A 26,219-nucleotide genomic window follows, 5' to 3' on the forward strand; every position below is an offset into this window, starting at 1 on the left:
GAGCAAGAGCCTGAACCTCAAACTGCACAGAGAGAAGGGCAGCTAGAGACTGTGGTCAGCTGTGGGTTTAATGGAGGGCTCCGGGCTGGGAAGGGCAGGAAGCTTGTGGCTTCTGGTAAGAGGAGGATGACTTCTCCACCTGCGGATCTGCAGTTGCAGTACTGGTTCAGTGTGCTGGTAGCAGACAAAGGGAAGAAAGCCATCCCTAGGGATGCATTAGAGCCACTTGATGAACCACACATTAGCACCAAGAGGAGGCCCAGACTGATAGCAGTGGGGGACTCCCTTCTGCAAGGTACAGATGCCCCAGATTGCTGACCTGACTTCCTGTCTAGGGAGATCTGTTGCTTGCTGGGAACTCAGATCTAGCATGTTGCAAAGAAACTGCCAAGGCTTGTCTGGACTTTGTACTATTTTTCTTGCTGATGAATTACATTGGCAGCATTAATACTTTTGGGAGGACCTTGAGCATATCAAGAGTGACTAGGCAGCTTTGGGAGTAAGGGTCAAAGGCATAGAGGCCCAGGTGGTGGTCTCTTCGATCTTGTTGGTGCAGAGGAAAGGCAGACAGGAGAGGAGAGGAGACAGATTCTGTGGATAAACATCTGGTTGCATGGCTGATGTTGTTGACAGCAATTTGGCTTTTATGAGCACAGGATTCATTTTGTGCATTAGGGACTGTTAGAGAGAGACGGTGAAAGGGCCCTGAAGAAAAGGGCAAGGGAGTCTTGGCAGGCAGCAAGCTGAACGTGAGCCAGCAGCATGCCCTGGCAGCAAAGAAAGCCAACAGCATCCTGATCTATACTAGCAGGAGCACAGCCAGTAGGTGAAGGGAAGGAATTATCCCCCTTTACTAAGCACTCAGAAGATCCCTACTCATGAAACAATATCTGGAGTGCTGTATCCAATGTCAAGCCCCTCCAGTTTAGGAGAGACATTGATAAACCTCGGTCAGTTCCACAGGGGTCAACCAAGATGGTCAGGGCCTGGAGTACTCACTTTGTGAGGGAAGGCTGAAGAACTGGTCTTGTACAGCCTGGAAGAGATAAAGTTTTGGGGAGACTTAACAGCAGTCTTGTCCTAGCCATGAGGAAGTTAACAAGAAAATGGAACCAGACTTTTCAGAACACTGTATGGTAGAGGACAAGAGACAGCAGGTGTGAAGCAAGATATACATATATACATATCTTATACCTGACTGTCCATAGAGAAAAACTTTTTTACCATGGGGACAATCAACCACTGGAAAAATTTGCCCAGTGGGTCTGTACATTCTCCATACTTGTAGTTTTTTGTGATGTGGATAGATAAAGCCCTGAGCAACCTTGTCTGACCCCACAGGTGACCCTGCTTTGAGCAGAAGGTTGGAGTAGAAATCTCTAGAGGTCTATTCTGGCCTACATTGTCCTGTGATAGGATGAATATCCTATGATCCAATTAATTTTAAAAATGATGAACCAGTAAACTCACTGATGAATACCAGAGTATTTACATGTTGTGCCTTAGCCGTACTGCCTATTTCCCCTGAACTTCTTGTTTCCAAATTCACAAAACAAGACATAAAGGCTTCTGAGTTTCAGTCTGGAGTCTTGGTTTTAACAACCAGGAAAGGGAACTTGCTCTGATCTGGTGGATTGCGCACTGTAGTAGTTGAAAAGTGCCTACCTGTTCCAATTTACCAATTCTACTAGGTTTCCAGCAGGGGTTAGCATCTTAATGGCCTGTTCTAACTGCATCAGTATTTTTCTGTTAGACCCCTTCCTTCTGTGTGAGGGAAACTACTTTAAAAGAAGATTAAATTGAGAAATACAGAATACTTGAAAAATAATGATAGGGGAGAGCAGCCTCACTTTGCATCATTCAGGTATTTAAAAAAGTTACCAGAAAGACAACTGTGGTAACTTACAAGAACCTATTCATTAAATTAAGAAATTGGGTTAAAATACGTATATGTTTACACAAAAATAATGAGGTTAATAACATTAACATGCCAAGCAGTACATTCAAATGAACATACACAGGTAATGACATTTGAATAATTTCTAGTGCTTTGATCAGTTACTTCAAAAGTGATTTGCTAGGAGTTACAAGTATTATGCTGTATTTAATTTGTAGAGAATTGTGGCACAGTGAAGTGATTTGTTGAAGGTCACTTGGCAGACTCTGGAAAAGAATTCTGATCTTCTGAGCCCAAAATGTGTGTTCTGTTAAACTGTAGGGAAAATTAGACTGAATCTCTTTGACCTGAACTGGTCACAAAGCCAGTAGTTGGATATTGTAATATATTAAGCTGTTTTCATTTTCTGATACTGGCACCAGTTAAACATATAAGTTGAGTAATAACTACATTACCGCTTTATACTTTGTCTTAAAATGAGTTATCCATTCATATGATGAGTGTCATATTGACTTGTTTACATATTTCTCACATAACTATATTCTCCCTGATATACAACAGCTTAAAAAATAATGAAATTTTGGACAAATATCCCTAAAGAAAACCAGGTCTTTGGCAGGCCATTTTACAAAACCATATTTTCCTTCATATTCTCCCTCACACATCTACATTCACACTGTCCCTGTATATACGGCCAAACATTTGCCACGAGAAAGCTTACTGTTTGATAAGCCATGCCCACAAGCTGTTCCCTGCTTTCCACTCTAGAGCGAAGGTGCAAATACTCCATACTTTTGACTCCCCTAAACCTTTTAAATCTGCATTGTTTTAGGTGAAAGTTCTGTGAGTCCTCTTTGAAGTTATCTGATTCCCCTTCTACTAATTGGCCTCAAGAATCTCTTTTGAACAGTACCTAATATTCTTTGTAATGGACAACCCACGTGTCTGTATCCACTAAAGTGGCTTTCACATATTGTCGGAGCAGCTTTCACTAGTGCCACGCCTAGATTTTCTTGGGCCCAGAATGACTTTCTCCTATGTTTCTGTAACTGGCTCTGTGCTTCCATTTGTCATGGTAGGGCAGAGCTCCACAGAAACAGTGCTTCCTAAGTCTGAAATACTCTTACTTGAGCATGATTTACATTACAGAAACATCACCAAAGAACTCAGTCTTGGCAATGCACTTGTTGGCATCAGTCTAATACTCTTGGTTATTCTTGTTGGCATTGGTGTAGCTATGCTTTATCATCTGGCATTGTTTATGGGGATGCAGCTGTACAAATTTCACCAAGATATTATTTTGCTGTTGGCAAAGGCTGTCCCCTTCAACACTTAGAACTTCACTGAACATTTCAGTGAAGTGTTTGAAGTGATGCTTGGAAGTGTCTCTTGGCTCCAACCTTTGGACTTTCCAGGACAGGTCCAGGAAGCTTCACTATAAGGGGAAAGACCTCACTGTGAGAGCAGTTTCTTATTCGTTCTTTCAGCTGTTGATGATGACAACTGCCAAAGGCCTCAATAAGGTATGCTGTCCCTCATGCAGATCTCTATTGATATATTTTTCAGGACAAAGGCGCAGTTCAGACCCATTCTGAGTTTCTTCCTGAGGTTGTGTTCAATTCCACTTCAGTCAGAACTTTAATCACAGTAATTATATTCTAAGCCACAGATTGTCATCACCAAGATTTTCCTCTATAACTTGGTTGATAGGCAAGCTGTCAACATTTTATGTTGATAGGCCAAGACTTCTACAAAGTATCTCACCTCTTCTCTTCAGTGACAAAAAGACAGACTAGGTGTATCAACGCAAAAACATATTGATGAGTAGTTAATTGTATTATAGTATGCCTGCAAATATCAAGGCCTTGGACTTGAAGTGACATCAGTGACCTCATCAGTGACCATCAGTCACTTGAAGTGACTTAGACTTGAAGTGACATCAGTGACCTTTCTGCAAAATGCCTCCATCCCTGAGTTTTGCATAGGCACCTTCTGAGCATTGGTTGCTTTACAGAAGTCCTTTTCAACCCTCTGTCTTTGGAAGACATACTGTTCAGCTTCAGAGTCCAGGATCATCCTCCAGGTCAATAATTTTATAGGTGTCTTTCATGTAGTCATGAAAGTAGTACTGTGTGAAAATGCATATAAGCAAGTACTCAAGGGAGAAAGATGGCCATATATGGTTCTTCTTTAAAATATTTTGTCTAATTGTACATTCACAAATACCCTTCTGCCCCTCTCCCTTTGTTTCTTTGGAATTTTTCTACTTCTGTGCTGAGAAGCACAGCAGGTACCTCTTCTGTTTATACCAGCTCCTACAGCATGCTGAGAAGGTCAGGTTGCCTGCACACCTTATGAATAGTGTTGAGGAAAAAAATCTGACCTTGGAAACAAATGTGTATATTTATTGATATACAAATCTGTAACTGAGCAAGGTATTTTTAAGAGGAATAATTTCAGTTCGATACCATGTCTATCACTTTATCTAACTGTGGTAACTCTGTCTCACCCATGGTATTATTCTTATCATGTCAGTTACACAAAATTAAGTTAGAGTGTGAAAGACTAAGTGAAAATACTCAGTGTTATGTACTTTTCAATTCACAGCTGTTAATTTCAAAAGTGGTTTCTTCTTTAATTTAAACAAATCATATGCACTTTCTACATACAATAAAACAATAATCTCCCAATACTGAAATGGCTGAAGAAATAAAATGTAAGTATTACAGCCAAAATTACACATTCTTATGATCTCAGCTAGAGAGTATTGTTGGACTACAGGACTGACTTTACTTATTTTCCAACTTTGCTTACATCAAAGTGACTAACAGTCAGAATTGACAATAGACAGTTAGTCAAACCTCTGCACTAAACTGAAGTAGTTCATGCTGTCAGCAAAGCACCAGAGAGTCATCTTCCTGTATTTTTTAATCCAATTAGTACATGCTTAAACAAATTGGGGAAGAAAAAAGGATTGCAAAGCTATAAAGACAGTGAAGACTTGTGCTTTTGACATAACTTTTCAGTTGTCATTTCAGGGCATGTTGATTTTCTGTTTCATTGTGGATTGACTTAGAAGCTTTGGTTTCAAGTTTCTCCCTTGGTCACTTAGTTCAGTTTCTATGAAGACAGGCAGAAGGGAGTTCACATAGTAAATATTTTTGCAAACTCTCCTTTCCAAGTTTCTCTGACTGTCATAATGGCATACTTCAGGGCCCTTCAGCTGTTTTTAAGGAGGCCTGAAAGGACAGAATTTGTGAACCAGAGAAACTCTCTGAGATGGCTTAATGAGGTACAAAAGGGACCTGGGAAAATAGGAACTTTATAACTCCTGACTCAGTGTAGCACTGGAGAAAAGAGGATCTCCCTAGAGATGTAGCTCCCACTTGTATGAGAAAAGGGTGCTCTTTGGCACATAGATCCAATGGAAATGCCACTGGGTACCACTGCTCATCCTTCTTCTGTTCTTCTTCCCCTCTTCCCCATGCTGGCGGTGGACACCCAGGGGGTGCTGGTACAGTCTACATGGCTTGAACTACAGTCAAACTGCTCTTTAGTGTTCCTCTGTACCTCAGTCCTTCCCTCCTAACACTCGAGCTAGCAGAGTCAGGATACCTTAAAGCTCAGGGTATGTGCCACAGCCCTGAAACCACAGAGCTACTCCAGCTCAGTTTTCTGGCTCACTTGTACTCACCAGATCCTCAGTGTGCCTCTTCCAGCTGTGTGGCAGACCCCACCAGCTGTGTTAACACTTCATGATGTTTTCAGAAGCTCCCAGTTCCAGGGCTGAGGAGTCCTGAGAGAGTGAGAGAGACGGAAACTTCTACAATAGGTGTTGACCAAAATCAAGACTCCTTTGTTTTTCACAATTATGCTTTAAAAGGGATTATAATTATAATAATAATAGTCTAATATTTTTATTAAACTTTTGCACTTCTGAAAGATTAAATCATAACCTCCCTGCACAGAATCTGATGTTTTACTTTAAAAAGCAGATCAAACATAGTAAACTGAGTCAAGTGATATGTTTCTCTTTGATCCACATGATCTAATGGAACCAGTCTTATAATACTCTTGAAACCAGCCTTATATACTCTTGAAAGTATACCTTTCAATCAGGTTGAAATACAATGCTTTGTGTTAATACTAACACAGGGGAGAGGGTACAAGGAGGGAAGGCTCTTGGGATGAGAAGGAGCATTGCATGTTTGATATGATACAGAGATCAGTTTTTTTGCTTCGCTGGGGTGATACTGCATACCCCCCATGATGTTATGCTCACTACTAAAGGAGTCACTCCTGCATTGTAGGATCTTTTTGGATGTGTCAAGTGGATACTGCAGCTGTCTTGACCTTCCCTTCCATTTCCTGGGCAGGCAACAGCATCGTATCTGTTTGTCCTCCTGAGGAACAAGGCAAGATAAAGAAGATGCAGGTAAGCAGTTATCACATTCTGCTGGAAGGGACCACATACGTCCAGAAAATAGGTCTAGAGTATATGACTGTAACATGCTTTTTGCTGGATGGACATGTTACTTAGAAGTCGGATTATTGTTCTTTGCCAGTTTTTGCTTTGATAGGCATTCCTGGACTCATTGTATGATCTCTAGAATTTCAGCTCCCACTTCTGAAATATGGTATATTATCAGAACAACCTCAAGGATAATCATTCTACTTTACTAAAGTATTTGAGATTTCAAAATCTGACTTCATTTCAAATTGGGCAACAGCCAAATATTTTTAAAATTCTCAGAAAAAAAAAATCAAATAGATTGATCAAAACATTTTAGCTGTAACGTTTACCTTGAGTGACATTTTAATACTTTAACACAAATTTGGTCAAATTTATAATTTCTAAACAAACAAAAAAAAAATCCATGTTTCATTTCATAAACATCGTAATGTTTAAGGCCATTGGAGCTATTTTCATTTTTTCTTAAAGGAAGTTCACTTAAAGCAAATGTGATTTTGAAAGCATACTATTTCCTCTTATATCCCTGTTAAGATTTCAGTCATTTATTCACTCTGTTTATTTGCTAGGCCTGCTATGAACTATCACAAAACTTAAAAAAATTATAAGGCTTAGTTGTTTAAGTTTGGACAGAAAATGTGCTGCAAATTGTTATTAGCTTTGTTGAAGTCTGCCCTCAGATTTGCAGTAGTTCCTGCTTGGCCCTTTCAGGTATATAAGAACAGGTATAGCAAGAAGCTTCATGCACTACCTTTTCCTCATTTCTAAAGTGCTCAATTAGATAGGTATTTTCATGTGTATGTGCATACATACATGTATGCAATGTATGTAATAAAATGCAATGTTTATTTCTACTGTATGTGCACTCCAGACGCTATAAATATATTATAAAGTATGTGTGCTTTAAACAGAGCATCTGAAGTATCTTGTGCTTATTATTGGAAATGACCAGATAAAATGCTCAAGCTTATTCAGGAGGTTGGACTTTTTTTCTGCCATTTTTTTTTTTTCATTTCCAAGTAGCTAATTAAAGCCATAACTAAAATAATCTCTTACATCTTAAAGTCAAAATTTTCCTGCACACCACGGGGAATATGCAGTGGATCAAGATGCTTTTACTAAAAAATCAGAGGAATTGAAGGGATGCAAGGTATCTTGATTCCTAGAAATACAAACACTTTTACAAATGTATATACAACTTTTTGGAACCCTTAAAAATATTTGGCATGCACGTTTTTTGTGCTACATGGACATTTTCCTCATTATCTGAATTTAAAGCTGGTTTGCATCAAACTGATAATCTGCCTCTCTTAGCTGCCTCCAGTAATTTTTTTTTCATTGGGTTGTGTGTGGCGTGTGTGCTTAAGAAAACAACGTTAGGTTGTGCTATCTGATCTTAACATGCTGTACTGTTGTGGTGAATTTCTTAATGCACCAGGGTGTCCATCAGGCCCCAGATACAACCACAAAGCCAAGCCAGTGACGCAAATCAGCAGCTGATATAAACAAGTTGACACAAACCAGAAACTAAGCTAGCAGTGAACCTCCGGAGATGCTTCTTTTTTATTTTATTTTTTGTATTTTTTTTCTTTTTCTTTCCCTCTCTCTGTCTCTATTATTTTTTTTTTAAATGAGGAGAAACATTTCTCAGCAACTGAAATGCTTTTGCATTTCAAGTCATTGCCTCCAACTTCCCAATTAACTGAAATTTGTCTCCGCAATGTGCAATTTTGGGAGGAGAAAATATGACACTTATAGTGTGTTTAAAAGTACAGTGGACACAGAGACTGTGCGTCCTAGACCTGGCATGTTTGTTTATCATTGAAAGTGCCTTGATGAACTCTTTTCCTCTTTATCTGCCATTTAATAATCCATAGGAATACTTGACAGAAGGCACTGTAATGCTTTACTGAAGTGCTGTAATTTTTTCTTCATCTCTTCACCATTACATGATTAAGTGGGTATAATCACATTCTCTAAAGGTCTTTTATTTTATTTATTTCCAGGTTTTGGTTTGTCTTTCAAAGACAAACAGAACAAGAGATACAACCTGATCCTAAAGCTTGACAGTATTTAAAGTTATGGCAGCATCAGATATATAAAGAATCCCCAATCTATTTCCGACTGACACTCCATTTTAAATCATGTCAGTTTATTTGATTAACCTTTGCTTACAAACTAGAATAAATGTATTTACAAAACTTAAAGGCTGTACATAGATCAAGTAGCTAACTTTCCTTAACAAAAATGCTTTTGAAGAGTAGAAACAGTAGCTGTTACATATGTATTTGCAGTAGAAAATAGTATTTGTCTTTTGCTAGGGAAATACATGTATCACCATGCTCATACTCCTCCTCATCATGCTACAAATCTGTTTCTATTACAGAGATAACAAATAGGATGTAAAAGCCCTGTTCCTCAGAGCTTTCATACCATGCATCTAGGCCTGCTAGAAAATACAAGAGTTGTCAGTCAGGGCACGTTGAAGCTAATGTCTTCTTTTTAATAGTCCATATAATACCATACCAAGAAATTACTTGCATATGTATGTGAAATTGTATGAAGAAATGTACGTGTTATGAAGAGCAGGACATTTTTTGTATTTATAAATAGAGAAATGTCATCTACTGGATATTATAATTAACTGAAGAGTAGGTTAGTTAGGAAATGCTAGCAGTTGTTGCAATTATGACCTTTTGCAAAAATGCTTTTAATGCACTTTCCACAGAAAGTGGGCTGATAATACAAGATAAGGAAACTGCAGGTCATATGACTTTTTTTTTTTCTGATTATCTTTTTTTGTTTTTTTTTTTTTTTCTGATTATCTTTTATCCACCAAATAAAATGCAGATAATATTGCCTGCTAAACTATAGACTATAAAGTAGACTATAGTCTTCTGTCATTACCATCCCCCATCTCAATGCAGTATGGAAGATGATGATAAATAGGTATTTTCAGAGGCATGTTGAGAGGTCAGTAGAGTGAAACTGATATTTTTCTTTGCCATCCAACTTTTATTGTTTTTTTATCAACTTTAAAACAAAGCAAAACAAACAAACTGGGGCCACTATGCTTAGCTCCATTCAGTTTTAGGAAAGGTTTCCAGGGATTAAAGTTCAGTTTTGAAGATTATGTATTTAAATTACAGAGCGTACTTTATTACTGCCTAGGTACATATTCTGCCCACTGCTTATTTCAATGCAGTATTAATGATACACAATGCAGTACCATCTATGCAAAGCATAAAATATAATTGTTATCCTCCCTATCTTGTTGTTCTTAGCTCTGGATTATACATTTTATTCTCTGTAAGAAATACTGCTGCAGTTTGGGGAACTACCATACATGTACAAGGGAACGTTTACATGTGTATCTAGTCAGACAGATGCTGTCAAGCTTCTGTGTCCAATGTAGACAGCACGGGATCACTGGGCTTCGGTCTCTCTCATGCAGATGGGAGGACCATGAAGCTATCTGGATATCAGCATGGTCACACTAGGGTTGGTGCCTGCAGAGAGACAGAGAGAAGTGGGCAAATCTTGTCTTTAAATAAGACTGAGAGGGATTCTTTTCTTCTTCAGTTACAATGCAGCTCCGAAACTGGGCTGCTTGTAACCTGCTGTTCCCATCAGCAGGACAGTACTTGTAGACAATGTTTTCAGTGAGCATCTCAAGTAAAATCCATATTAATGAGTGCTGGCAGCCCTGCTATGTGCCGGCTCAGCCCTGTTCTGCACAGTCCCCATGTGCACTCCTTGCAGCTGAAAGGAGAGGTTGTGTGGCCAGTGGACTAACAGAGGGGTGACTGGGTGGGGTATGGAGCACAGGCCAATTGCTCTGCCGCCTCTATGTTTGATTTTGCCTACAGCAACAAAAAAACTTGAGTGGGCCTGATTGATAACAATGAGATAGATACATCCTTCATGAAGTCAGTTTTCTCCAACAGCTCTACTGGAGATGGTGGTTTGAATATGGAAATCCTCCAGAAAGGAAGACAAAGAAATGACAGCCTAATGCTGAGTTTTAAAAACTGCACTTCTGGCAAGTTTCAGGAGATGGGTGGAGGGAAGACTAAAAGGTTATATCTGTTTTATCTTTTGACAGTTGCCCTCAAGACAGTATGTTTGGACATATTAAGGATGGCAGCCCTACATATACTATCCTAAATTCAGTAGAGGTATAGGAGTTACTAGATGTCTTCCTGTATTAACTGGCACAACCAACAGACCACCTGCAAGCACCTGTGTAAGGAGGTAGACAGGCTGCAGAGCATATGACTTAGGCCATAATTGCAGAAGCAACACTTGGTGTTGACTTGTCCAGTGAAGCTCTCAGGCATGAAGCTTTGGACAGGCAGAAAAACAGACAGTATTTTTATTATAATGAGGACTGGTTCCATTGTGGAGCCCGCCAAGAAAGAGGAAAGCATGCTGCACGGACGACAGATGTCGTGATTTGGAGGAGAAGCCCTTGGCAGAGTGTGGGATGGGTTTGGACTGGATTTCTTTTTTCCTGAGAGTCCTATGACCTCACCTGAAAGAAAAAAAAAATAAAAAATTTATTTAAAACCCATCCAAACCAGGCAGATGCATGCAAACAATGCCTCAGTCCCGCATGTTCTTCAGGGATGACTTCTAATCCCCGAGTCCCCAGAGGGTGAAGGGAGGATGGGTGTAGAGTCAGCCCTTGTCTGGAAGGCCCAGGAAAACAGACCTGGGGGTCATATAGAAAATCTATATACAGGAAACACCCTAGAGTAGTCAGGGAAAGCCTGCTCACAGCTCAGCAGCCTGACGGGGCCAGGGAAAATATGACAGCTTGCAGGCCTAGTGTGGTTATGTCTAAATACAGTCTGAATAGTCTCTAGTTGGAAAGGCCTTATCGGGACTGTCTAATGGGATTTGTTACAGGCCGCAATGCACTCTGCTGTGGTCTTGCACCAGGGTCAGTATTGTGATGACAAATGAGGCTATTAAAATGGGAGCCTGTAACAGTGTTATAAAAAGGCTTTTACAGTTGTATTTTTATCTAGTACTTTTACAAAATGAGAGAAAAAAGTATGTTGTAAGAATCTGAATGCATGCTTATGGAGTGAAAACAATGTCAGACATGAACATGAACAAGAGAGAAATTAAAGAAGTGGACCATTGAGAGGGTACAGAGAAGAGGAAAGGTACTAAAAGGAAACAGAGGTGAATATTTCGGATATCTAATTTGAAAGTCATCCAGAGCTCATATTTTTCTAAATCTGGTCAAAAATAAGTGAAACTGTGGACCCTAAAACCTCAAGGTAGAAGTGTTTAGATGCCTTCTTGTAATCTGTACTTAGAATTTCTGGGGAATACAAGTTGCTATAGAACAACCTTTCTGCTGTATTGACATAGCTTGTTCTGTCCAGAACTGAAAAATAGAGTGGAGGGAAATTAAAAATTGTATGAAATATATAATAATTGATTTAAATTTAGGGTGACAAATCATTAGATTTAAGACAAGTTTAGATAAAAAGTGGTGAGATAATTATATATTTGCTTATCTTCTCTCACAATACAAACCCTAGGCTATGCTAATGGAATTTTAAGATAATACATTTAAAATAGATTTAAAATAATTACACAATTGATATTTAATATGTGGAGTGGATCTTCCACAGGACAGAAGAGTCTAGAAATAATGAGGATTCGGTATGAGATGAGAGTATTCCCCCCAAAACACACAAACCCAAACTAGATGAGATTTAGAAAGTTAAGAACAGATATAATATTGTACTTCATTATAATCTTTAACTGAATCTGTAGCAGATTTACTGAGATCTACTGCAAATATGATAGTAATCACAGATCCTAGTCTGACCACCCTCTCTGATTCAGTTTTTCAGTTCCTGTGTTTTATGTTCCTCCTCCAGAATATCTCTATGGCTGAAAAAAATTATATCAAATTGCTTGAACATTAGGCACGATGACAAAGCTCTTAAGATCTTTCAGGAGCTGCCCCAGCTAAAGCTTGATACTTCTTTAAAACTGTATGTCTGGCAGGGCTGTACATCCTTAGCTATTCTTTTGCTTCCAGAGGGATGTAGACAGGACAGAAGCTTTTGCAGGCACTTGCTACTTCCCCGTAGTTGTCCACAGCCTATGCTAGCTTCTTTAGTCAGTGATTCAAGTTCAGCTTAGTCTTTTTCTCAGACACATGCAATTCTCTTAAGAACTAGCCTGGCTGCTTTTCTCAGAGATTTCATGTTCATATTTTACAGTCTTGGAACTCAGTTTTACTGAGCTGCTATAAGAAATCCAGTCTCTAGCATAGCTGCAGTCAGGCAGCAATGCAGTTCCCTAGAAGAATACTACAGGTATCTGTAGGATTACACAGGAAAACTGTAGAATATACGTAGCTTCATGTTACAGCCAGTCTCAAATATTGCAGTTCTTATAAAGAGAAAACAGCATGTGGATGAGGGTGGTCTAGTGAGTAATGCATTCTTGGATTTCCAAAAAACTTTTCACAAAGGACTTCACAATGATTTCTGAAGAGACCAAACTTCTGCTGGAGAAAAGAAAAAAATATCTTTTCAGGGATAAATTACTGGTTAAAAGATGGGTAAGTTCTCACAGTGGTGGGAGGTTTCCATTGGAGTCTCATGAGGTTATGTGCTGGGAAATGTGCTGTTCAGCTATTCATAAGGAGGCGGAAAAATGTGGTGGAACAAGGATATGAAGAAATTTTCCAATAATCAAAAATTGTTCAGGACGGCCAAAACTGGGGCTAGCTACAAATGGATTTTGTAGTCTTTACTAACTGGGTAAAAAGAGTCTTGAGTCTTAATACTGATAATGTAAAGGGAGGGTGGGGTGGAGGAATGATACTTAATTATGTCTACAAAGCAATGGACTTTAAATGAGTTATGAGCTGTTACTTTTAAGGAAAGACATCTTATACTCTCTCTGTGTAGGCCTCTGAAAACATCAGCTGACATATTACCAGTCAAAAACGTGAAAAGAATGAGGAAAGGAAGAGAGAAAAATAAACAGTGTCATTACACCACTAAATAATCCAGGATATGCCCACATCTTGAATATTAAGTGCAGTTCTGGTTGCCTAGTTCCAGAAAGTAAATATTAAGATATAAAGAAGTATGGGGAAAAAAATGGTCAGGAGTATGGCACAGGGAGAGTTAATAGATTAGGAAAGACCTTTTTGGTGTGGAAAAAGAGCAGAGATCGGTTGAAAGTCAAAAGCATAATAAAATCATGGAGAAGGTAAGGAATGATTATGCACTTCATAACACAGGAACCGTAAAAGCAGCTTAAATCCAAAACAAAGGAAGTACTTTTCCACACAGTGCATAGTTAAATTGTTGGATTCATTGTCCCAAGATCTTGAGGCCAAAAGTATGATGGTTTTCAAAATGAAGTTAAAACAAACAAGCAACAACAAAAACAAACAAACACAAGATGGGATATATTCACATTGCCAGATTGACAGTAAACATAATGGCCCAAATATGCCTTCCGTCTAAGGCATGTAAGACACTCTGTATGCCCTACTTTTGTACTCTTTCTCTAAGCATCTGCTCTTGGCTGTCATCAGCATTACTTTTGGGACCAGTGTAGCCATCCTGTTTATTTACTCACTTGTTGTTCATCAAAATTGAAAACTTTTGGGTTTGACTCTTAAAACATTTTATTAATGATTTTAAAACTACAGTTCAGAGTGGTTGAGGTTTTGTGTACTTAGTGTTAAATCTTGAAGGATTCTGCTCATCAGAAAAAGTGACCTTGCACCCTGTAAAAATCCAGTCCCTTTAAGCTGTCACAAAGACAGGAACCTTTGTTTGAAAATGTTTACTTTCATCTGTTTGTTAAAGGAGGTTTTAAATGTACAGATCTCTGCATAGAGTTGGCAAGGTTTCCGATTCAATATTTATCAAGAGTTAATTCTTTTTGTAGAGACATCAGACAAACATTATTGTTTCACTTCATATTTACGGGTGTCTTCAAATGATGAGGCTACTACATTCTGCTGTTCTTTTTGTATCCCACTTAGAAATAGGCCAATTTCAGAAGATTTTCAGGCTCAGATGGATTTGTGTAATCATCCTAATTTGAGCTGGAGATCTTCAGAAAACAGGCATTCTCATGAGACTGCTGGTATTTCCTGTTTCTCATCAGAGCTGAAATACAGTAGCAGAGGAAGAGCTTTTCTCTCATACTGTATGGTATCTGTGTTTCTGGCTGAAGCCAGGGAGTGCCATGGTGCATAAAAATGAAAGAAAACAAAGCAAATTTTGTGTAATCTTTTCAAACCCCAGAAAATGTTCATATTTGGCTTGAGTTCTGACAGCAGCAGTTCACCCTTCCCTAGTGTCGTGATATATTTTTGTTCAGAAATAAAGACTGATATGCCATTTTTTGAATTTACATACATGCTTTTCGTAAAGTTCTTTTTTTTTCTGTAAAGCTCTGATGTATAAATTTTACATTTTAATGACATAAGTATTGTACAATGGCACTGAACAAACTAACCATGAAGTAACATTTTAGGACTAAGAATACTTGTCTAGTGTCTCTTAATGAGATACGTAGTAAATTAGAACAGGACCTTGCTGGTTTTCTTGAAAGCTATCTAGTGATTGCTTTTATAAAATTTACAGTTCTGGATAAAGTTAATGTATTATATAGGTTGCAAACCCAAAAGGTCAGACATCAACTTCAGACAGTTACAAAGCAAACAAGTTAGAACCAGCACAGAAGACTTCTATTGACATAGAGGATTATAATAACGTGGAGTGATGCCATTGTGTGTGTGTCCTCCCAGTACGTATGCAGTCATTTTACATTAATTTTAAAAATTCACGTAAAAGTTGGTGGTGCTCTCTTTTAGTATAGTTGTATATTTTAATGGTATGTTTGTGTGTGTAGATATTGTTTATATATATGATATGAAACACTAAAATGCAAGTATATATATATGTGTTCATATAAGAAATGCTGAGGAGTAGATGGTTTGAGCTTTTTAGATTTCATGTGTATTCCAGCAGCATCAGGCTTTGGCTGTTATTTTCACCCTGCTGATCACATGATTTTGTTGTGGTGAATGTTTGCGTAAGTGAGGTTTTTCTTGTGGATTTCCTGCAGATACTGGGGAGCAGCAGATTACGTGCAGGTAGCAAGACAGTTTACTATTCCGGATGTTAAGACATGTAGACGGCTTCTGAAATGTTTTTTTAAAATATTCCTCTTCTGGTATATTAGAAGAAAACCTAGTGTGAGTGCCCCAAACACAGTACCTAATTATCCTGTCTGTGGTGTGTTGCTATGCTGTAAAGCCATTTCCTGTGAATAAACCAGTAACAGAATCAAACTGATACCGCTGCTGTTAATTGGAGAAATTTTAGAAACTCCACTCAAACTCTGTTCCTGAAGAAAAATTTAGTGATATATATATATATCCCCAAACATACACATCCCCAAGTTTCTAATAGTGTTCACTAGTGTTACAAGATCAGACCTTTTTTTCCACTTTGCAGATACGATTGGTACTGGGAAGATTTTCAAATTGGTGTGAAGCGTATTCTTCCCAATCACAGCACAGTTGTCAGACAGAAAAGGAAAGTTTGTCATACTTAGCAAACTCTTGGTTTTGAAAATGGTAAAAAAATTTCTGGCTCATAGAAACTAATTCAATGAGGGAAGTAAGTTTACAAGGATTGCTTAGTGAATCTAGGGAACTTTGAGATACTTCACAACCTGGAGGTAGTACCAACCTTGTTTTAAGCTATTTCCTTGATGAACACAGAATCTGCAGTGGCCCGGGTTAGGTCTGTCTGCAACCTAACCTTTTTCAGTCCATTTCTCCTGGTGAATTCAGAACACCAAATCAGCATCCTGGATGCTTCTACAGCATTTCTGGGAATGAAGTGCATCAAAATGAGATTCAAAACTTGAAGCACCTTGAGAATCTGGCTGCCTAAAATCAACCAGCAGCTGCCTTAAAGCCAACAATATCGTGGAAATGCTAGAAAGGAAACTGCTGAGGGTAGACACGCATCTTGAATGTTTCCCTTTTTTGAAGCCCAGAGATGATCTTCTCTGAACTTTAAAAATGATTTCTTTACTTAGGTGCAAAACTCAGAGAACATTTCTAAACTCTGGGTTAAAAAACAGTCTCTAAGTTAAAAAACAGCTTGGCAGGGCTAATTCCATTAAGTTATGTCTGGAGACACACGTGGTGGTTCCCATCTTTTGTAAAACAGGTTACTACTCATAACACTTGCTCTGAAAGTACAAGATTTTGGTCAGTAATTTTCTCTGCTTAAAGGCTTTTAGACCTACAATTATCACCACCCATAACAAAATCCTAATCAGAGACTAGAGAATATTAAAGGAGAGAGAACATTTTTCATTGCATTCATTGAAAGCATATAGGAAAATTCAAGAATGATTAGGTCAGGAAGAAAATCTCTGACAAATCAGGAATCTTTGGAAGATAATCTATGAGGAATCAGGAATCTCTTGTATTTTCCTACTTACTTACTACCTTTTTCTAGGAGAAAAATCTCATGGTCTCTAATCCCTGTTTTAAGCATCATTCTTGAGTTTCATGTGGAGGAATTATTTAGTAAAACACAAAAGCAATCTGAGGTGGTGTTTGGGGTGGTTCTAAATTGAAGATGATAAGGTGAGTGTCCTGGCTTATAGGATATAATATAGAAAACCACTTTGCTACCGCATTTATAGGGACCTCAAAGCTTCAGGTGTATTTTATGTATGGTTTAGGAATACCTATCAGACTGGGCCCCTCACATATTTTAGCAGAAATCTACGTGTTCTGTATCCTGGAAATGATCCAGGCATTGAATTGTCCAGTTTATTGAGATATGGACTATTCTCATCATCCTCAGAAGTATACAGAGGACCCTAATGGAAAGCGTGAAAAGGGGAGTGCGTCTGATTTAAACACTTGATACCTAATACATCTAAATCTTAGGTGCACATTAGGCACCTGAGCTGTCTGCTGCATCTGACCCACAAAGCTATTTTGAGTTGTACTTTTATTTATTTATTTATTTATTTATTTATTTATTTATTTTCCTTCAGGATCTGGTCAGTTCTACCTCTTTTCATTTCTGATGGAATACTGCAAGGACTTAAGAAAATCCTTAGGTCTGTGAACACACTTTAAGTCATTCTTTGAAATCAAAGATGTGCATATGGTCCTGCAGAACTAGGCCTCAACATTGTAATGATTTTACTTCATTACTTCAAATTCATCAGTTAGAATGTGTGCTGTAGGTTAAGTTGCTGTATCAACATATCATGACTGATATTTTTTACAAGATGTTATTTTATCTTAAAGTTTTTTCACCCCTGATCAAGAGTTCTAGCCTAGAGATTATGGTTTTAAACATATATATCCTGGTATACATGCATAGATAGATTACTCCTTCATTTCTAATGTTCCTTACCATGAGTTTTATGGGAAGAAACCTTACAATGATCTCCTGAAATGATTCCCCAGTGTTCTTTCATCTGAGTTTAGGGCTGGTGCTAGTAAGAAAGGTTGCAATATCTATCTAGACTGCATCAGCTAGTCTTAAAATCTCCTCAGTGTGTAAGGGTTTGCTTTTTATGCCCAGCCTGCGCTCTTCACCCCTCCTCTTTGTAGACATCCGAAGAGAGACTGACCATCATAGGAGGTAATACTAATCCAAGCACATGGGCAAAGTCAAATATGGTTCCTAGAGGAAAATACAGGTGTTTGTATATGTTGAAGACAGTAATTAGACAAGACTAGATAAGAGAATGCTCCAAGTGTGGGCGATGGGTTTTGTGCATTTATGTGGGAAGGAGAGAATAGGAGTGTAAAAGGCCAACGCAGAGAGAGAAGCAAAAATATCAAGTCACTGGTGAAACTAAAAACACAGGATGAGCGATATTTTTAGTATTTTTAGAAGAGTTTTCTCCAAGATCATCAGTTTGCAGCATAAGCAAAACCTTGGTAAGGTCAGCAAGCTGTACCCACACCCAGCTCATCCACCTCTGGAGACTGTGATTGAATAGAAGGATTTCCTGGAATGAAATGTGGAGAAATGTTGACCAAAACATTAATAAATGACTGCCATGTAGTTATCAAACCTACATCAGTTGTCAAAATCATCATGAGCCCTGTAAACTAATTAAAATGATTAGTATAAATTTTTTTTTTTTGAAAATGAGGAGACAGTAATCCAGTAAAAGAAAGAAGTGCCAGAGTAAAGTCTAGAGTTCAGACAAAATACTTCAGTCTGAGTCTGTTAGCTTCAGCTTGTTCTGCAATAGTGCTGAAGAGATTTCTAAACCAACAAATCCATCCACAACAAGATGAAGAGGAAAAACAAATAGGAAGGAGAAGAAGTCTAGTACGGGGCAGGGATATTGCAAATCTGGCTTCTGTTCCCTTCACTCTCAATAGCTTTGGGTTGACAATAATGACTGAGAAGTAAAGAGATTTTCCCATTTTTCCTGCTTATATTTTTGTCACCACAATTTACAATTGTCTACAAAAATGTCCAAAAATGTCCAAAATGTCCAAAAATGTACAAAAATGTCTACAGTTCATGCCTGCCCAATCCACATCTCAAGTTATATGCTGAGGTCTTCATGAAGAGGTAGCACAGGCCTCATTTTTGGGTGTTCCTTGAAACAACCCCGAGTTTGCTTAGTGGTTGGTACTAAAAAGTGTGCAAGGCAAGCCTGTAAGTGAACACAGGTCCAGACCTTTGCTGGAGGTGGAGTTTAGATGTAGCCATATTGACCAGCAAAACAGGGGCAAGTAGGCAGAGTGTCTGTAACTGCTGAATAATATGCTGCATAATAGCATTTCTATCAGTACACAACTTTCTTTTCTTTTCTTTTAAAGGAGTAAGACAATGAACTCTGTTTTCTACAATGTCATATTGCTTTTTAGATACTTATTTTAAAATATTTTTAAACTCCTAAATTTCCAGGAAATGGTTACTTCATTACTACAGAGTTACTAGCTGTTATTGCACATCTTGGCCTGTTTCCACAAAAATAGCAAAATAACTTTACCAGATGCTGATGAGTCTTTTCTACAGTGGGAGCAAGTCTAGCTGAAATAATGAAATGACATGAAGAATTATGCCATCAAAAAGTGCTTCCTTAAGAAAAAACTGAGATTCTTCCTTACAGTCCAAAACTTGAGCACTCGTTTTTCCACTTCAGTTCTGTGAAGGGAATCCTCTGTTCAGACAAGCTCTTTGTAATGTTTAAAAGTTCACTTACAAATAGTCAAACATGAACTAAATTATTTTTGCTATTGCAGAGTATGTTTTACTTTTCTTCTTTGCTTTCTTTCCTTTCTACTTGCAGTTTTTCCAAGAAAAATTAGCTTCTCGTAATTTTTTTCTGGAAGAGGTAAAATGGCAACAACAATACCCCTAGTGGTACTGAAAGATTTTCAAAACTTGCATGAAATAATATTGGATTCAGAGAATTAATTCAATTCACTGATTGAATTAACAATCAGTGAGATTTTACAACTGTATTTCAATCAATGGGCATAATACTTATGTAACATAGTGGAATTTTACACTCTTTGTACAATTACTAGTTTATTCTGTCTATGTAATTTGTGGTAATAAATTTAAATAAGAAGAAATGTATCAGACCTTAGTACTATTAAATCTTCAAAGGAGATTTTTGTTTTCAGTTTTTTGCTACGATCATTTGAAACTACTTTTTTTTCAAAAGTGTAGTTTGAAAGATTGGAGTACTAGTAGCAATGGAGGTTATAGCGAGCAAAATATTGTAGCTGTCCTACAGTGGAACAAATAGAAGAAAACAGGAGAGAAAAGAATCACAATGAATTTACATTGCATATAATCTTGACTTCTCTAACTTCCTAGAATCATAGCATCATAGAATGACTTGAGTTGGAGGGGACTTCTAAAGATCATCTAGTTATAGTCCCAATAACGTGGGCAGGGACACCATAGATCAGGGTTGCTCAAATTGCCTAAACTGGTTTCTCAACATCTCCTCTGAAGTTGTCACTCTCTAGGCAGAGTGATGTTACCATTGCAAATCTGTCCCAAGCGTATATATGAGTGGTATGTTAGCATATCGAGCCCAGCTCCATGAGATAATTGGAATCAGCTTGCAAAAAAGCCACTGTCAGTGGAAAAGGAAGTTATTCTAATGCACATCTTAAGTGCCACTGCTACTTAATAAACACATAATTAGAAACACTATAAATAGAGTACACAAGTTGGTCTTCTAGTTGCTTCAGCTGTAGCAGAAACCTTTGCAGTACATGATTGTGTAAGGCCCCTTTTGCACAGCAATATGACGAAGGAAAGGGTTGGACATGACCTATTCATCAGAATGCTGACATTTGCATCGTGGGGTTAGGGTAATGTGAGATGGATGATAACTTATGTAATGAACTTTTGAAAACCTTTTGGAAATGTTTCCAAGAGGTTGGTTTATTTGTTTTGGACAATCTGAGGTTGGGTCTGGTGGGCAATTTGACCACGCATCCCAAATATGTTCCTCAATCCTCTTGCAGAAGAGGAAAAGAGTTGGAAGATGAGAGTGTGAGAGTAGGAAATCTTTGGAAGATGAATAACTGCATGGAAAAAGAGGCCTGGAGACTCATTTCTTGGAGGATCATTTCTCTCCTCCTCCTGAGAAATATTTCCCATGACCATCAACATTAATCATGAGCTATGATGCCTTTGTGTTTCATCAAAACCTTGGACATTTAGTTTTAAGATGCATTATTAGTAAACAGACTAATCTGATTATTTGGCAGATTCCTAGTACAAAATATATTAAAAGAATCAAATCAATAAATCTTGGGAGATACCATGAGATAGAACCTCCTTCTGTTTCACTGCACAGGATATTTTTTTCCTGACTTGTTTTAAAGCATTTTGCTTTCCATTTTTAATCCATAATTTATACTGTACAAAGCAGAATGTATTTCTAAAGACCTTTATCTTTCTCAGTGTAGCCACACACAGTCATAAACACATTATAATCTGCCAATCTATTTGCTAAACGTATTTAACAACCTAGTTGTTAGAATACACTATAGCAAATTTCCTTTCTTTAAATGATCAATAGTTGAATATAGCAGAGTTACAATATCAAACATCTGAATAATAAACTGAGATCTAAATTAGCAAACTAAATTATACAAAAACATGGGAACATCTGTCTCCCATTGTATAAAGCATACTTGCTTTGAAAAAAGAGACATCAAATCTTACAGTTGTAGTTTTGGATACAGTTTATTTATTGTTCACAGAATAGATCAGTTAATTAAAATATTACACATTTTTTCTGAGTAAGAATCCCTTTTGCTTTCAACTAAACCTTTGATTCCTGATCCTGTAATTATAGTTAAAGCTCATTTACCTTTAAATCGCAGGATTTCCTGCAATGCTAAAAACTGCATTCTTGTCTCCTCTTCTCCAGGCTGAACAGTCCCAACTCTCTCAGCCTCTCCTCATAGGAGGCTGTGAGAGAACAGGTCAAGACCCATTTTTAAAGTTTTAAAGATGTTTTTAAAGTTTTAAAACTTCTGTGCTTGTCCTTGAAAAGCACCTTCTTCATAAGTTTTTTCTGAAAATTTCCCAAAGTTTTGAGCATTGAATAGATAAATTACTGTCTTAAAGCAAGATTAAATTCGTCTTTACAATAGAATTTATTTTATCCACTCTTATAATAGGATTCAAAATGTAATAAGTATTGAGTACGAATAGATATAGAGAAAAGTAATGTCTCTAATTAATCTTAAAAATATTAGGGCAAGGACTTACATCCCCACATCTCCAAAACATAGGTTTCTACCACTCCAGGTAAATGTCATGCTTTGTTAAACTGTTGGCTTCAAAAGGACTTTGTTACGTTCTGAAAGCTGAGGTCAGCAACTAGTGAAAAACAGAAACAAAACAAACAAACAAGCAAAAAACCACACCAAGTTAAAGCCTCATTGAAGTTGATGCCAAAAGTACATTATGTACATTAAAATTAACAGAATCAGAATCTGGACTTAAAGGTGGAGGAGTCCTGAGAATAAAAACTCTGTTTAATTGTTACATAATTTATTTACACGTAATGAGCATGTAAGTTTTCAAGAAATAAAATTGTGTGGAAAGATTGAAAGGTTAATAATTGAGTTTCAGCATCTCAAAAGAAATCAGTGAAAGAGAAAAAAAATAATCTCTGAAGAAATAAACCTTTGTGTTACCTAGAAAGTCTCCATGCTTTCCTGCATTGATTTTAGTATCTCTGCCAACACTAATGTAAAACCAAGCTGAACATATTCTCTTTCCTAAAAGTACCTTAAGTCATACAACATAGAATAGCTCTGCATGCGGAAAGAATTAACAAGCATGGGGGTTTTTAGATGTGGGAGTTCCTCCTTAACACTCATCAGTGTTGCATGTAAGCTTCAAAACAACATTTTAATGACCACTCTCTGTGGAAATGTGTAAATAATTTTGGCTTTATTTTTTAGTTAGTTATTTTCTTTAAAGAGTTTTGCAAATAAATGTTTTGATTGTATTTAGTAACCTCAGCTTTTTGCAATGAAAGCCATTTGTTAGAAAATAATACTATATATGAGCTTAGCATGTGTTGGATTTGTTAATACAGACCAAGTTTTAACACAGTTATTTTAATTTTTAGACTCCCTAACAAAAACATATATATGTTCCTGCTGTATAGACTATGGGGCTTTGTACATGTGGAATAGAAAAAAAGTTGCCTCATCATTTAAACCTTTACATAAGCTGGAATTGACAGTAGCATCTTTTAACACTATGACAGCGTGATGGAAGGAAGATATGGCACATATCAACTATAACAGCTAAATCTCACTCTTCCCTACATTATATGATTTTCTATTAATATAACAAAAGTCAGTGTTCCATGAGCACAATGTTTCAGAGAAAGCCTCTTTATACATGAGTACTGTGAGTGCCTAATGTCACAAGCACGTAAAGCTTGAGATTGGTCATATGTGATGTTTTCTTCTAGTTACACCTGCATTTCCACAAGATGTCAGTCTGTAAGAACAGTATTATACCAGGCAGTAACAGCAGCTAATCATCCATTTTATTGTTGTCTAATCTTCAAGAATGCAATGTGGCTAAAGACCAACAGTGATGCTCTGTGAAGAAGGCTCAAAGCCCGTAAGAAAATTAGATTTACGAAGAAATGTTATAGTCTGTGGCAAATAGAGGCAAGTCTGGTCCTTTTCAAGCTTTAAATCTTGGCGTTGATTGTTTTGGAACTGAATCGAGTAACTTCAGTAACAGTTTAGTTTACTGCATGTAAAGTGCAATAAAATAATTTGAATGGCTAGCTGGCTAATACTGGCAGTTTGCAGTCTAATGACAGAAAAGACAAAATCAAACAAAATAGTTTCAGGTCAGTAGGTATGTCAATTATCTTTAGTTAATTCACTAATAACATAAGCTACCCAGCCAGCTAACACAGATAACAGTGATTTTTCATTACTGTGAATGAACAAAATAAATTTGAGTTAACATGCTGATGAGAGAGGAGTTAAGAAAGCAATGGGGATTTAAAGTCAGTATCTTCTTCACTTCCATTTATTCCCTTCATATTATTTGCAGGACCAAGGTCAACCCCAGAATAAAAGTCTCCTTTTCCAGTAAACCAACTTTATACTTACATTTTTAGATTTGTTTATGTTCCTGTATTTTGTAGGGTATAATAAAATTACTCTTTAGCTCTTCCCCTGAGGGGAAAGCAACAATGTTTACAAGCTGTGGGAATTATCCGGAGATATAACTGAGGTTATTATCTACACCCATCACACTGTTTACAATTAAGAGGTCACCTTGGACTTTCTCCTGCTTTCAAGTAACCCATCTGCAAGTAGTGATTACTAATGGTATTTATTTCATAGCTTTTATTGTTGTTTATTTTAGTCTGCTCATAAGCAAGAAGTTACCATCTATTGTTTTAGTCAAAGACTTTTCCCCAGCTTTTCAAGATCCTCCTTGTTATTGCAACACTGAGCTTTATATTACATCTGAAGATGAAGCAGGAATTTTACTGGTGTAGAGTGTGATGGTTGGCTTGCTAAGTCATATAGAAAAGGTGTTTTTCTTTATCAATAGCAGCTGCATACACTGATAGCATATGACTTCATCCCTTCTGTAGTAAATAATAGATTACCATAACTTAAGAATAGGTTCTCTTAACAATTATGCTTTCACTTTTGAAGGCAAAATTTTACTTTACGTAAGTAATAGTTGTTTTATATCTGTGCCTCTGTTAACATCGGCTATCAGTATTTCTGGTACATTTGTATTTCAAAAATTTTGCCCCCCAAAGTTTAGGTGGTTTAGCTTCTGTCAACTTCAGAGAACATCCTTTCCACTGTAGTATAAGATAGTAATTATGATAAATGGAAGTACTTAAATGTACTCTCATTTACAGAAGGACTTTGTAAATTCACTGCCTTCACATCAGTAATTTACTTCTCACTGTCATCTTCAGGTGTCTCTAACAGAGCTTTGATCTATTCACCTCTAGGACTAGCTGAAAAACTTCTTTCTGAGTTTGTGATGTGGTATTTGGAGAGTCTTTTATTCATAGAGAAGCAGACTGATACTGAGTTAATTTTGTTTTATAAGTCAGTGGTAAATAATGTAGGGGACAGAAGCCTCTAATAGAGAATTCTGAAGATGAATGTGACTGACTTGTGCCGCAGTTGCACTTCATCCTCACTGAATATTAAGAATAGAAGTAAGAAAATTTAATTCTGAGGGCTTGTCAGATTTAGGAATATATCTATACAGTACAGTGGAGCATAGCACAGAGACGTCTGTACTTTCTCATGACTACACTATTTCTGGAACTCAGTCTACCACTACCAGACAGAATCAGGCAGAGCTAAAGTACTGAAATGATGTAATGTGGATGAGTTGGGTCAGGTTGGTGCCAGCACTGACAGGCCTCCATCACATGGTAGAGACACCCTTTTAATCCTTTTCCAGTTCCTATATCACTAAGCAAACATTATGTAACATACAAATTTTACTGCCTTGTCACTTTTAATGTGCTACTCCAAACACCTCTCTTTACGTTGCCTAAGACTTTGTTCAAAACTGCTTTGCACTGGCCAGTCATATATAAAAACTGAATGGTAAGGGGTTACTGGTGACAGAATAATAGTAAATACTCCTTTAAATAGGAACTTAAACTTAAAAAAAAAAATACAGTAAGAGTGCCTAGTCTCCTATACAAAGCCTTAAGCGTTAAGAGTTAATAGTCGGTCCACATAATTAGATTTCTGCTGCACTAGAGCAATATTTTTTAGGCTACAGAGTATTTCCTTTTGAAAGACAGATTTTTTTTTTTTTATTCCATGTTGCTGTCACCTCTACAGATTATGCTATTAACGTTTATATTACCTTTGATGGGGAAATGCCTATTGTTTGAAAGATACCCTGAAGATTAGCTAAGCATTTCATCTGGCAGTATCAATAAGTCATCCTTTGTATCAGAGTGTATTGACCAGCAAATCCCTCCATCCTGGAGAAGAAAAGCCCTGAAGATTGTGTAATGTCATCCTTACAAAGTAACAGGAAAAATGGAGGGGTAATATAGAAATATATGTGACTGGTGGGTCATAAAATCACCCTAACAGGTGCTGGGCTGGTTACCAGTGGATTAATCTGACCAGCAGCTGATGCATTCCTATTTTAAGGTCACTCTGTGCTACTGACTTTTCAGCAAGGTCCTTCCGCTATGATGTTTCTCAGGAAATTAAAAAGGTTTATAGGTTAATGATGGACTGAACTGGAT

General features: G+C 37.4%; 1 long non-coding RNA gene across 2 annotated transcripts in view; it reads left to right on the plus strand.

The window, feature by feature from the left end:
• Positions 1-5,600: 5,600 nt before the first annotated feature.
• LOC118244170 (uncharacterized) overlaps positions 5,601-26,219 on the plus strand; it is a 31,406-nt gene continuing 10,787 nt past the window's right edge. For both annotated transcript variants that reach the window (XR_007708113.1, XR_004777479.2), the window contains exons 1-2: positions 5,601-5,729; positions 6,208-6,332. This is a non-coding gene — a long non-coding RNA (uncharacterized LOC118244170). The remainder of the gene's footprint in view (positions 5,730-6,207; positions 6,333-26,219) is intronic.

Source organism: Cygnus atratus, chromosome 3 (genome assembly GCF_013377495.2).
Source record: "Cygnus atratus isolate AKBS03 ecotype Queensland, Australia chromosome 3, CAtr_DNAZoo_HiC_assembly, whole genome shotgun sequence".
Lineage (NCBI taxonomy): Eukaryota > Metazoa > Chordata > Aves > Anseriformes > Anatidae > Cygnus > Cygnus atratus.